Source organism: Aotus nancymaae, unplaced genomic scaffold, assembly GCF_030222135.1.
Source record: "Aotus nancymaae isolate 86718 unplaced genomic scaffold, 86718_ANA_hifiasm-v0.15.2.pri h1tg000002l, whole genome shotgun sequence".
Classification (NCBI taxonomy): Eukaryota; Metazoa; Chordata; class Mammalia; order Primates; family Aotidae; genus Aotus; species Aotus nancymaae.
In genome coordinates, this window is record NW_026988413.1 from 59811544 (window position 1) to 59824391 (window position 12848).

Sequence of the window (12848 nt, forward strand, 5' to 3'; positions counted from 1 at the left end):
CCCAAAGGATTATAAATCATTCTGTTATAAAGACACATGCACACATATGTTCATAGTGGCACTGTTTACAATAGCAAAGACCTGGAACCAAGCCAAATGCCCATTGACAATAGACTGGACAAGGAAAATGTGGCATATATACACCATGGAATACTATGCAGCCATAAAAAATGATGAGTTTGTGTCCTTTGTAGGGACATGGATGAATCTGGAAACCATAATTCTCAGCAAACTGACACAAGACCAGAAAATCAAACACTGCATTCTCACTCATAGGTGGGTGATGAACAATGAGAACACATGGACACAAGCAGGGGAGCATCACACACTGGGGTCTGTTGGTGGGGGCAAGGGAGGGACAGCAGGGAGGTTGGGGAGGGATAACATGAGGAGAAATGCCAGATGTAGGTGAAGTAGGAATGGAGGCAGCAACCACATTGCCATGTGTGTACCTAATCCTGCATAATCTGCACATGTACCCCAGAACCTAAAGTACAATAAAAAAAATTTATGGATACAGCTAAGAAATCTAGGTGAACATTAAATAGTCCAAGAGAAAGATATTCCCTGATCACAGTTTCTAAATAAATTTCCACTGAGTGTATATGAACTCTTTACTTTTATGATTAATTGATATCAGCATTTTATGATACCTGTATCTGGTTCAATGTAAAATTTGGGAGGTGTTCCCAAATTGCCTCCAACAACGGTATATTTCATATTATTAAATGGCCAGTCTGCATCAGTAAATGTAACTTTTCCAACTAGTGTATCAACTGGACTATTTTCAAATACACTGAAGGTAAATGCCGACGCAGTTCCAATTGGATTCAGTTCATTTATGCGACTCACACTTACAATGACTGTAATGGTTGCTATGGAGAAAAAAGCACATAAAATATGTAGCTAAGGCAATAATGTGTCTTCTTCAATAATCCTTCCTTTTACTTTTCCTTTTCAATTAACACCTTATATTATCATATTATTTTATCTTCTAAAATCTCATGGCATAAATTTTACAAGTACGCATATATTGATATGATTTAATATTAAATTATTACCTTTTCAATTATAAAGCATTAGAAAATAAGTTTAGGATTAGAACATTCTAATGAGTTTTTTGAACACCTGTCAAAGCAATTGTCTTTTATGGTGTGTTTATATATAAATGCTACTATTCTGAATCAAAAACCATAGTATTCACCAATTGAAATATAATTAAAATACTTCAGCATAATAAATAATGAAAGAATGCAATTTACTATGAGAATCTGAATATTAATATTTTCCCCTAAAGCAGAATAATTCCTTGAGAAATATTTTAAATACACAAGCATTCTAGAAATGTTTATTTTTAACATTGTCTTTAAATAACTGTAATGTGCTATATTAAACATTTGGGTGTCATTCTCTCCTCTAGTTTGTTTTTATGTAGACTTTCAGTTTTTAAATAGCTGTGCATGAGCACTAAATAAGTTATTATAAGAATAATATATTGCATAGTTTATTCTAACAGATTATTAGAATACTTAGAAATATGATAAACTGGGTGTTTTCTATGTCAAACTATTTTAATATTTCAAATTAGTAACTTCTTACTTGATAGTACAGGACTTCCCTCATCAGACACTCTCACAAACAATGTATATTTGAAATGCATTCCTGCAAAAATAGCATTATCAAAATCCAGATGTGTAGGTCCAATCTGTAGATTAAAAACAGTATATCAATGGTTCATTTTGTTTTCTTTGGTTAAACATCTATTTTGTCATTTACGTGAATCCAAAATGAAGATATACGAAACTTATATAGGTAATAAATTAGTGAAAGTGATATTCTATTACGGGACTATCCAATAGGAATATAACATGAGCTATAAATATATGCCATATATGAAATTTAACTTTTCTAGTAGCCATATTTAAGAATAATACAAACAGATAAAATTAATTTTAATGAATTATTTTATTTAATCAAACATATCCAAAATACTACCATTTTAAATTACAATCAATATAAAAATATTGATGTGATGTTTACATTTGTTTGTTCATACTAATTCTATGAAATTCATTGCTTCATTGAAAACTAGCGTATCTTAATTTGTACAAAACATAGCTCATAAGCTCAAAGGCACATGTAGCTAGTGTATTCCATACTGTTCTGCAGAGCAAAGTTTTATATAATATACAACTATAAATTTATTGTACACCTAAGATGATATTACTGTATATTCTGGCACTTTGTAATTATTACCATACACTGTAAGAGCAAAAGTAGGGTGTCATATTACATGTTCATTTGTTCACACTGATTCATTTGTCATCGATTGCCGTTTTCTTATTCCATAGATTCTCCTTGTAAATAGTTACTATAATGTGTAAAAAGTAGCCGTCATGAATTTGTGTTCTTTCAAAATGAGTTAGATCTGGGTTAGTATTAGTGGAAATAATCTGTTGGCAGCAAGCTTTGAATTGCAAGCTTCAAACTTATGCAAAAACAAAACTTGAGATCCATTCTGCTGAGAGAGGTCAAAGCATCTCATATTTTTGCTCTTTTACTTTACTCTCCTGGGAAGAATGTGCAGGGCAGGCATGATGCTTTCAGGATCTTTAATAATGTTAAATACAAAAGGCATTGGTAAGAGTCTTCCCCTTTCCAACTAATTCATAATCACACAATCCTCAGGGTGGTTGTAGCCTAGAGTAGGTCTGAGGCCATTCAAGGGAAGGAGTGGAAAGAATGTGATTGCGTGCTGTGTATTCAGTTCTTCTGAAGTCTTTTTTGTGCCTCGCCCACATTCACATTAACTATTTTTCTCCAAAAACTATTTTTCTCTGCAATACCTATTAGAGAGGGAAGTTATGTGTAGCAACTAGACGCTGAGTTGGTGTAAAAAAAATTGGTGAATAAAACTGTTTTCTTAAAAATTCTACAATGTTCCCAGAATAATAGAAATCGGAGCCTATAAATAAATTAGTCAAATGGGAGAAAATAGTTTCTTCGTGAATGAAGTAGCATATTAAGTGATCTCTAAGGTACTTTCCAATATTTGATTTCTGCAGTCTATATTCCAAATAGATAAAGAAAAGTAACATAGAGAAAAATGGCACTGAACCAGTTAACAGTCAGGAAGTTGATAATTCACGTCAGTAATGATTTTGTAAATTTATTGTATGCCTTTTCTTATCTATCGATAGTAAGGTAATCTGAAAATATAGAAATAAATTTAACAATGAAAAGAACTACAACTACAACAGGGAAATAGCCAGAGGCAGACACAGCATCTATGGAAATTCCGTAAATGTCAGAAATAGCATTAGAAGTCTTTGCAGAAATATCACTGTGAGAGTAGGTGCTCCAAATACTGAAAAATAATTAATTGAATTTCTACTTTACTGCCTACCACAAAATAAGTTCTTTTACATTTAGAAAAACTTAAATATGAAAGGCCACTTATTACAATATTTACAAGAAAATATAGGATATTTTCCAAAATATCAGAGTGTATCACACCAACAATAAAAATAACAAAACAAGAATGGGTAAATAGATGATTATGCGTTTCACACAAAGGAAAAGGAAACATGAATATCCACAGAATTGGTGAATATATGAAAAGATGTGCAATCGCATTATCAATCAGGCAAAAGCATGTTAAACTATGTGTCAGTAGCAGTTATTATGATAAAAATATTGCTCAAGGGCAATGCTTATACATTTCGCGTGAAAGTACAAGCTGGTACAACCTCTTTGGAAAGCAATGTGGCACTAATGCATATAGTTGAACATTTAAATACATCATAAGATGGCAGTTCTGTTCTGGGAGCACTGAGAGAAATACACAAAAATGTTCACTACAATGATATGCATAACATGCAAAAACCAGGAGGAAATTCAAATCTCTACCAATGGGAGAATGGTTATAGTCACACAATGGAATATTAAGGAATACAATGAAACATTACAGCAACTGAGTGACTGAGGTAGAGAGACAGATAGATAGAAACACAGATAGATGATAAATAGACAGATCACAGATATGATAAACAAGTAGTTCCTAAACAATAATGAGTCTTAAACACATAATCAATTAAATATCAAGTCACAGAAGACTACATAGAAATGATACTACTTTTTTAAGCTCAAGAACTAAGCAAATATAACAATGTTACCTAGTAATATGTACATTGATAGCAAAACTATAAAATCCCCAAGTCAATGACAAACACAAAATTCAGGATATTGGTTGCTTCTAGAAGACAAGCAAAGGGATGGAAAAGGGTAGCAGTGCAGCTGTTAGTAATATTCTAATTCTGAAGTGAGATGATGGGTTCAGGGGTTCATTTTATTGTTACGCTTTATTACTTGCAAATATGTTACTTCTGTTATCTAATATCAAATATTACATCACAAAATAATAATTAAAAAATGAAATGACTAGTAAAAATATATTGGGGTGATTTTTCAGGTCAGTGCTCATTAACGAGAAATAACCTCATAGAAAACATGATTAGTAATACTGACTTAAAGAAATATTCATTTTTTATTATTTTATTAATAAATTCAATATATTACATATGAAATCATCTGGATTCATTAAATAGTAATTCATTCTTAAACATTACAATTACATGTCTATCAATGGTACCCTGGTGAATATCATTCCCCAATGAGTAAAGGCAAATTTAAAGTTAATATCTACTAGTCTACTAGAGCTGTAATCATTTTAACATAAAACTCTTGGTGCTTATTGTAAATCATAGTTTTGAGTGACTGCTAAACTCTTTTTATCTCATTAATATAATACACATGCCAATGTATGGCATCTAAGAACAAATCAGTTTTATTTTTAATTAAAAAAAAATTTGTATTTTAATTATGCCCTTTTATGAGTTTAAAATTCAAACATCAGTGGAAAGCCAAACACATGTTTTTTCTATATTCTTCTAGTAAATGTTTTATTCCCTAAGCATTAAAATTATGTCAGTTTCTTTTTCTACACACTAGCTTCTTTTCTCTGGCTTCTTTATTAAGATAAGGATGGTGCCACTTTATGATTCTTTCTGAACTTAATCACCCTTTGAGAAAAATACTATTGTTCTCATTCCAATAATATAATAACTGGGAAAAAAAGAGGTATACCATATGCCAGTGAATTTAATGATGATTAGTATTTCATAATTCGCAGACAAAGGTAGAAAAGGCCATCATAAGATACTCTGGTTCAATGGTTTGGCTTCCAGGAAATTTATGTGGCTGGTTTTATGGTTTTTGTCAAATTAGGACAGGTTCACTACAAATATTTTGTTGTTGTTTGCTCATGTATTTTGTGTGCTTGTTTTATTTGTTTTATTCTTGTTAGAATTGCATGAAGAGGGGAGATTCAAAGAAATGTTACTCAGTGCCATGTTCTTCATATTCCTATTTGAGGATATTTTTGATATTGTATTATTTTCCAACATTATCAGGATACAAATGCAATATATATATAGTTTACAAGTATCTGTTTTGATATTCTAGTCATATGAACAATGTCTTCTAGTTGCAAGGAATTATGAAAATATGGCATTGATGCATCTGGCAATAATATGTTTCTAACTCCTGTCACTGCCTTACAAATATGATTTTTACAGTATAATTCTGTTCATTTTATTTACTAATTCATTCAGTATTTTTAGTTTTTTTAATTGATACATAATGTACATATTTTGGGGTACATGCAACAATGTAATACATTTGTATAATTTGTGAAAATTACAATGTAATACATTTGTATAATTTGTGAAATTACACTGATCAAATTCAGTGTAATTGGGATATCCATCTACCTTAAATATTTATCTTTTCTTTATGCTAAAAATACCTATATTATTTTCTTCTAGCTATTTTGAATTATACAGTGGATTACTGTCAACTACTGTCACTCTGCTGATCAAACGCTAGGTCTTATTTCTTCTATCAAATGGAAGATTTGTACCCATTAACTGGTCATTAATAAATATATATATATCCAAAAACACTGAATATATGTCAGAAACTAGTTTACAACAGATTTTTTTCTTTTACCATCTAATGGCTGAAACAGATGGAATGTGTGATTACTGCTATGGTGAGAGAGATACAAAATGCTGCAAAAGACGTGCCTAATCTAGATAAGAGGGAGAAGAAATATCGGGGATAGCTCTTAAAAGAAACAATCTCTAAACAAAGCCATGAAGGTTATGCAAAAGTGTGTGAGTACTGGGGATACAACATAACAGGAGAAATTTCTAGCAGTATGAATAGCATGAACACCAGGACTAAAAGGCAGAGGTGAAGGACATCCATTGTTGTAAGATGGTGAAAGTGGTTCTGTGCATCTCAGCCACAAAATATAAGACAGAAAATGATAAAATTAGGGGTTTATATGAAGTGCAACTTGGAAAGAAGTCCAATTGCAATGAATTCAGTATCAAAATAAGGTGAAAAAGAAGGGTTTGTTACCTGTGTCTACTCATCCAGCCCATGTTCGGTTTCTTATCAGTTAATGATAACAAACTCAACATGGGTTTGAACAACTTTTATTATAGCAATGTTCAGCCATTACCCAGAAATCTTTATTGAACACAATATCTAATCTAACCCCACCTATTCTTTTAAAACTATGCAAATATGACACCACTTAGCCTGACCTAGGTCTCAAAATTTATTGGAAATAAAGTTCTAGATTTCTTTAATTAGTAAAATATTTGAGCTATGGCACATCCCAGAATACAGTAATAAAGTATCCACATTAATTCTCTTCATGTACTATATTTGATAGTTATTGAATATATTTATTAAAAGTAATTGTGGTAGTGATATGGACAGGAGACAGGGAAATACTGGGTTGAAGAGGGTGGTCCCTAGTGAAGGCCATACCCCCAAGGCTGGGGTATCCTGTTTCAGTAGTTTGATACATTCCAAAGAAATAGACAGTATTTTATTATAGAGCCATGTGTTCTGGGAAATTTATAACCTTCCTAGTTCAGTTCCAAAGATCAAAATTGCATTCCAGCATTCATCTCAAACTAAGATATGTTGTTGGCAATTTAAGGTTCAATTAAATATCCAGGAACAAATTCTGCCATCAGCTATTTGAATTACTGTAGTTCATTAAGAATTTTATAATAATGAAAATAAAATGTTTTTCTATCTAAGGTTAATCACAGGGACACAATCAAAGAGCAACTTAAAAATACTTACTCTTAGTTCATTGTTTGTAAGGGTAAATGTTTCATTTGAAAAAGCATCCATAAGCAAATGATACGTTATATTGTTATTGGGAGCAGTTCCATCCTTATCTGTACAAGTTAGAGAGACTAAAAGAGTTTCAACTGGGATGTTTTCAGGAAGTTCAATTCTGTAACAAGTAGAATATGAGAAAAATGTAGTGTAACATTAATCTAGATTTATGTAGATGATAATATTTAATAAAAAGAAGTTTTAAAATGTTCTGATATTTTAAATAACCACTTTTGCCAATAAGAAAATTACAGTGTTGATGAAAAATTGTGTAAGATAAGAAATTATTTGGTGTCCTTGCTGAGACTAAGGGAATTGAATTGCCATTATGCTGGATTAATAAGCAACAACTTTAGTATTATGCACACATATGATCATTGAACAAAATGGACATTTGTATTACAGATTAATAATTTTATATTTATAAATCTTAGATCTCTATGAGATCTATTGAAGTTAAATGTTTCATTTTTTTTAGGCAGATAATATATACTTCTCTCTCACTTAAAACCAAGAAAACTGAGAACTATTGACTATTAACTTTGCTAGTTAGCAGGGACTGTTTATTCTTACCAATATTCATATGTCCCTCTATATATCCCAGTTTTCCCACAATTACTGCAGTAGTAGGCTATGTGAAGTGTGCTGACAAATAAAATGCAAGTGGAAATGCTATATATCAGTTCTATCAATGATGGTTAAAACTTGGGGGTATCTTCCACATGCTGTCTTTCTCACTTCTCTCCATGTGGTTGGGAGCACAAAGCAACACGCTGCAAAGCCAAACAACTGAGTAGTCTAGGACCCCTGAGTCACAGCATAGAGGAGTGCCACACAGTAGAGCCCACCAACCTGCACCACTCCTTGCATGAGGGGCAAAGAAATGCTTATTGGGTTAGCCAGTGATATATACATATGTTTTTTTTTTTTTTTTTTTAACAGCAATCAGTGGTATCTTAAATAGTACACACAATTATAATTGTATTTTTGTCAGTTTTAAGAGAATATTTCTAATGTGAAGCATTTAAAATACCTTACAATTAAAATAATCGAGGAATAAAAGGTGAGTTGTCTAATTTGTTAACATGGAAAATGTTTCAGAAACAAAAAATTCTAATACCCTCCAATATGAATCTGTAGACTGCAAGCTGGAATAGAAAGTAGAAGCAAACAACTATTGGAGTAGCTACAGAATTCTTCTTTGGCCTTTTGGTTTTTAGCAGAACAGCTCTGGCAAAAAGTTTACAAACTAAAAGTTGATTTTTGAGTATAACAGCAATGGCACCGTTTTTGTATGTGGATTTTGGACTTTTTTTTATTATAAAGTGATCAAATATATCCCTGCATTTATATTCATAAAATGTTGTCTTCAGTGGGAGAAAGTTATTCAAGGTCAGACCACCCAAAACCTTTTATAATGTATTTTAAAATAGCATTTCTGCTCTGAAAGTGAAATTTTTAATTAAGCAAGAGCTTTTATTGCTCAACTGGCAGGACTATCAAAATTCTGCATATAGTTTATTTTAGGTCCATCTAGATAGTCTTTTGTTGCAGGAAGCATGGATTACTATGGTTTTCCTCAGATTTTTTTATATGATATATAATATTATGTTATAATATCAACAATATTACTTATAATGGATGATCATTAATTATTAATAACAGATTATCATGTAATCTATTATTAATTATGTAATCACACACTGTTGGAATGAGATATGTTACTAGAATATCAAAGAAGAATATGTTACCATATTACTCCCAGACTAAGTTAAGTCTTTTTGGGCACTCTAGTGTTCTGTAGAGAGAAATACACTAAGGATCAGAAAATCGAGGTTTCAGCATCCAACCTACTATGTATTAACTGTGTAAACTTGGTGAGTAACGGAACTCCATTTTAATAATGGAAATAACATATCATACTTGCATTTTAAATTTCTGTGTAATTTAAAAGCCAGAACAAAGAAGGTAAGTTTGTATGTGGCTTTAGAGCTATCATTAAGTTAATGTCAGTAAAATATAAAATGAATTATAACTTTGTATTTATACAAACATATGATATCTAATATAATAGTTCTTTTATCTCCCTGAAAGCATGAAGCTAAACAAAATAATCCTTTGGAATCCTTTCTAGCTTTAATTTTTAAACTTTTTAAAGAATTAATAAAGCAGATCCACTTGTACCAGGGAGGAAATGCATATTGCCTGAAAATAAAGTAAAGAACAAAAAGCTTCAGCTTCATTCCAGGGATGGTACAATGCTTACCCATTGATTTTTCTCCTGCTTCTTTCTGTGCCAAAATCTGAAGACCAAGCAATTACTATCAAAACTTACATGTAAATATCCTGTGAGCATTGAGGTGGGTTGTCATTTACATCTTGTAGAAACACTGTGACTGTCCCAGTTGTTGAATGTATTCGTTCATTGTCATAAGCTCTAAAATATAATATCCAAGACTTTGGAGTGGCTTTGTCTTCATAATCCAAAGGATAAGCAAGTGTGACCTCTCCTGAATCTAAAAGGCAGGCAGATGCAAATTTGTTCAGTACTCATAAAATGAATAAGTTATAAATTAAAAAATAGTTGCATGGATAAAATAGTTCTAAGGATAAATAAAGGTCAGTCATTGATCTGATGAAACTCACACACTAGTCACAATTGTGGATCTGTAAGGAATGGTGGTTGGGTAAGTGACAGGGAAAGAGAGAAGCCTCCGTAACCGCAGATTTCAGAAAATATTTCACTGGAGGGTCATGGTGGTTGGGGTTGGGAGCACACAGTACAGGCTTGGCTGAGTGTTGAAAAATTAGTACAGGAAATCTAGGCAGAGAAGACTGAGGTGGAGTGGGGTTGGTGAAGAGAGTGTAGGTAGAGTGGAGGACAGTAGGCAAAGAGAAAGCAACAGAAATCAACAGAAAGAAAAACTGATAATATTTTCATTGGGAATTGCTTTTTAAATAATTTTATCTCATCTATATTTGCAGAGTATGTAACCCTTATGTGAAATGTGTTCTCTGCTTTGTAATCTTGATTTTTAATCTGCAGGTAAAAATATAATTGGTGCTCATTCTCATGTCTTACGTTCTTACATCTCTAGTTATTTTGGTTGCCTAGAGTGCATTCTCTGGTGGATGCCTCAGGAAGAACTAATAGGAAATACTGTGTCCTATGTTTTCAAATTTTTATATGCTGTTTTTTTAATATATGAGGTCATTTTGCCAAGTGTAAATTTGTGAAATCACATTATTGACCTCAGGTTTCCTAAATATGTTACTCCATTAACTTACAGAACGGATTTATAGAAAAGTCTGTTAACAATGTATTCATATTACTCCCTTGTAAGTCACCTACTCTTTTTGCCTAGAGGCTCAAATACTTATGTAAAAAATTAACATCTAATACTTTATTAAAATATGGCTCAGATTCAGCCATTATAGATTAGTTTTTCCAAGAACCTAGTTTGCCTTTCAAATCTGTTATTTTATGAATATTTTTTGGATGATACCTCTGAGTATTTGTTGTATTTCATTGCCTTTTGTTGACTTCTTCAGGAATTTTTAGAATATGATTTAAAGTGTTGGGTTTTCTCTATGTTCTACAGCTATCATTATTTTCTTCTTATTTCTATTTTAGTACAATTATTAAATTTTAAAAGTAATTACAAGTTTATGAAAGAGCTTTTTTTTTTTCTTAGAACAGTTTGAGAGTAAGTAACTGACCTGATGCCTCAATATACATTTCCTAAAAGAAAAGGTATTCTCCAAACAGCCATGATAGAGACCTCCACTTAAATTTCACTAATTGTCTCAGTGTATTTTATAGCAAAAGATCCAGTTCAGAATTGCATGTTGTCATGTCTCTGTAGCCTCCTTAAATCTGGAAAGTCTCCAATCTTCCCTTGAGTTTTATGACCTTGAACTTTTTGAAGATTACAGACTAGTAATTTTGGAGAATGTCTCTCAAGTTGGGTTTGCCTAATCTGAGCTTATGATAAGATTCAGGTTATATAGCTTTTAATTAAATATCATACAAACTATACTGTATTCTTATTGAATGTTATCAGTTTGCCTCATTACTGATGAAATCCACTTTAATCATTTGACTCAGTGAGTATCTGTCAGTTTTCTCTACTCCAAAGTTGCTATTTTGCCCTTTGCAAATAATAAATATTTGTGAACCGGGTATAGGGGGTCATGCCTGTAATCTCAGCACTTTAGGAGGCCAAAGCGGGCTTAGCATGATGTTATCAGTTCAAGACCAGCCTGGCCAACATAGTGAAACTCTGTCTCTACTAAAAAATACAAATAATTAGCTGGGCATTGTGATGTGTGCCTGTAGTACAGCTACTTGGGAGGCTGAGGCAAGAGAATTGCTTGAACCCAGAGGTGGAGGTTGCAGTGAGCCAAGATCACGCCACTGCCCTCTAGTCTGGGTGACACAGCAAGATGGTCTCCAAAAAAAAAGTATTTTGTGAAAAGATACTTTGAAACTATATAAGCATCTTGTTTTTCGTCAAACTGTCCATTTATTTTAGTACTTATATCTGCTGGACTCATGCAGTCTCATTTTATTTTATGATTTATAATCTGCAACTATTATTTATTTTGATGTTCAGATCGCTCTAGAATTGGCAAAGAGGAACAATTCAAGCTGATTTCTGGTATTTTTGTTCGTTATTGACATACCCTCATCATTCTTCCAGCATGTTCCTAATTTCTCACTCGTTCTATATTTTAACTGCTGTGACCTCAGGAAGAGTCATTCCTCTAAAAGGCTTCTATAGGGAAAATGGTATTTAGAACTCAGTATCTGAGAAATAGGTGTACTCATGGCTATTTGGATATCATGCTCCTAAGTTGTTTCACTCTTTAAGTAGGGATAGACACAAAATGTATGTTTTTATGTTTGTGTGTCTCTCTAAATATGTACATATACAATTACCTCAATGTTTATGTTAACTGCATACACATGCACAAACACATATACATGTACAAATATATATATGTATATATATATACACACACACATATATATATGGAAAAATATATGTTCATTCTGATACCTTCAATTTTAATTTATCTTCACATGGTTCATTACAGTTTCTCATTTTCCACAATTGTTACTCACATCTCTGACGGGAGAAACCATCCTTTATTTATGTTTAGCTTTTTATCAATCCCCTGGTATATAACTAATCTCCCATCCCTGCTACCATCCCCTCCTCACTGCCAGCTCTGGCACCCTTCTCTCTCTCTCTCTGTCTGATCTCTTTCTTCCTCTCTCTCTCTCCTTAACTTCTGACTTGCCATACCAAGCTTTCTCTCCACAAGTCACCTTCCCCACCCCTCTCAGTTTCTGACTCTCTACCAGGAGCTCTTTTAACTCATGTAATAGATGTTATGTATTTAACCCAGCTCTTTTCATATGCAAAAATGTATATCACCTCTTAAAAAGAGAAGACATCTTTCTTGTCTTCCTCTTCTTGTTTTATATTTATGTCATTAGGGTTAGAAACTCCAAACTTTTGGCCATATGGAAGGTAGGTAGAGTTACACAAGTGTCAAAATCAAGCAGATTGAAT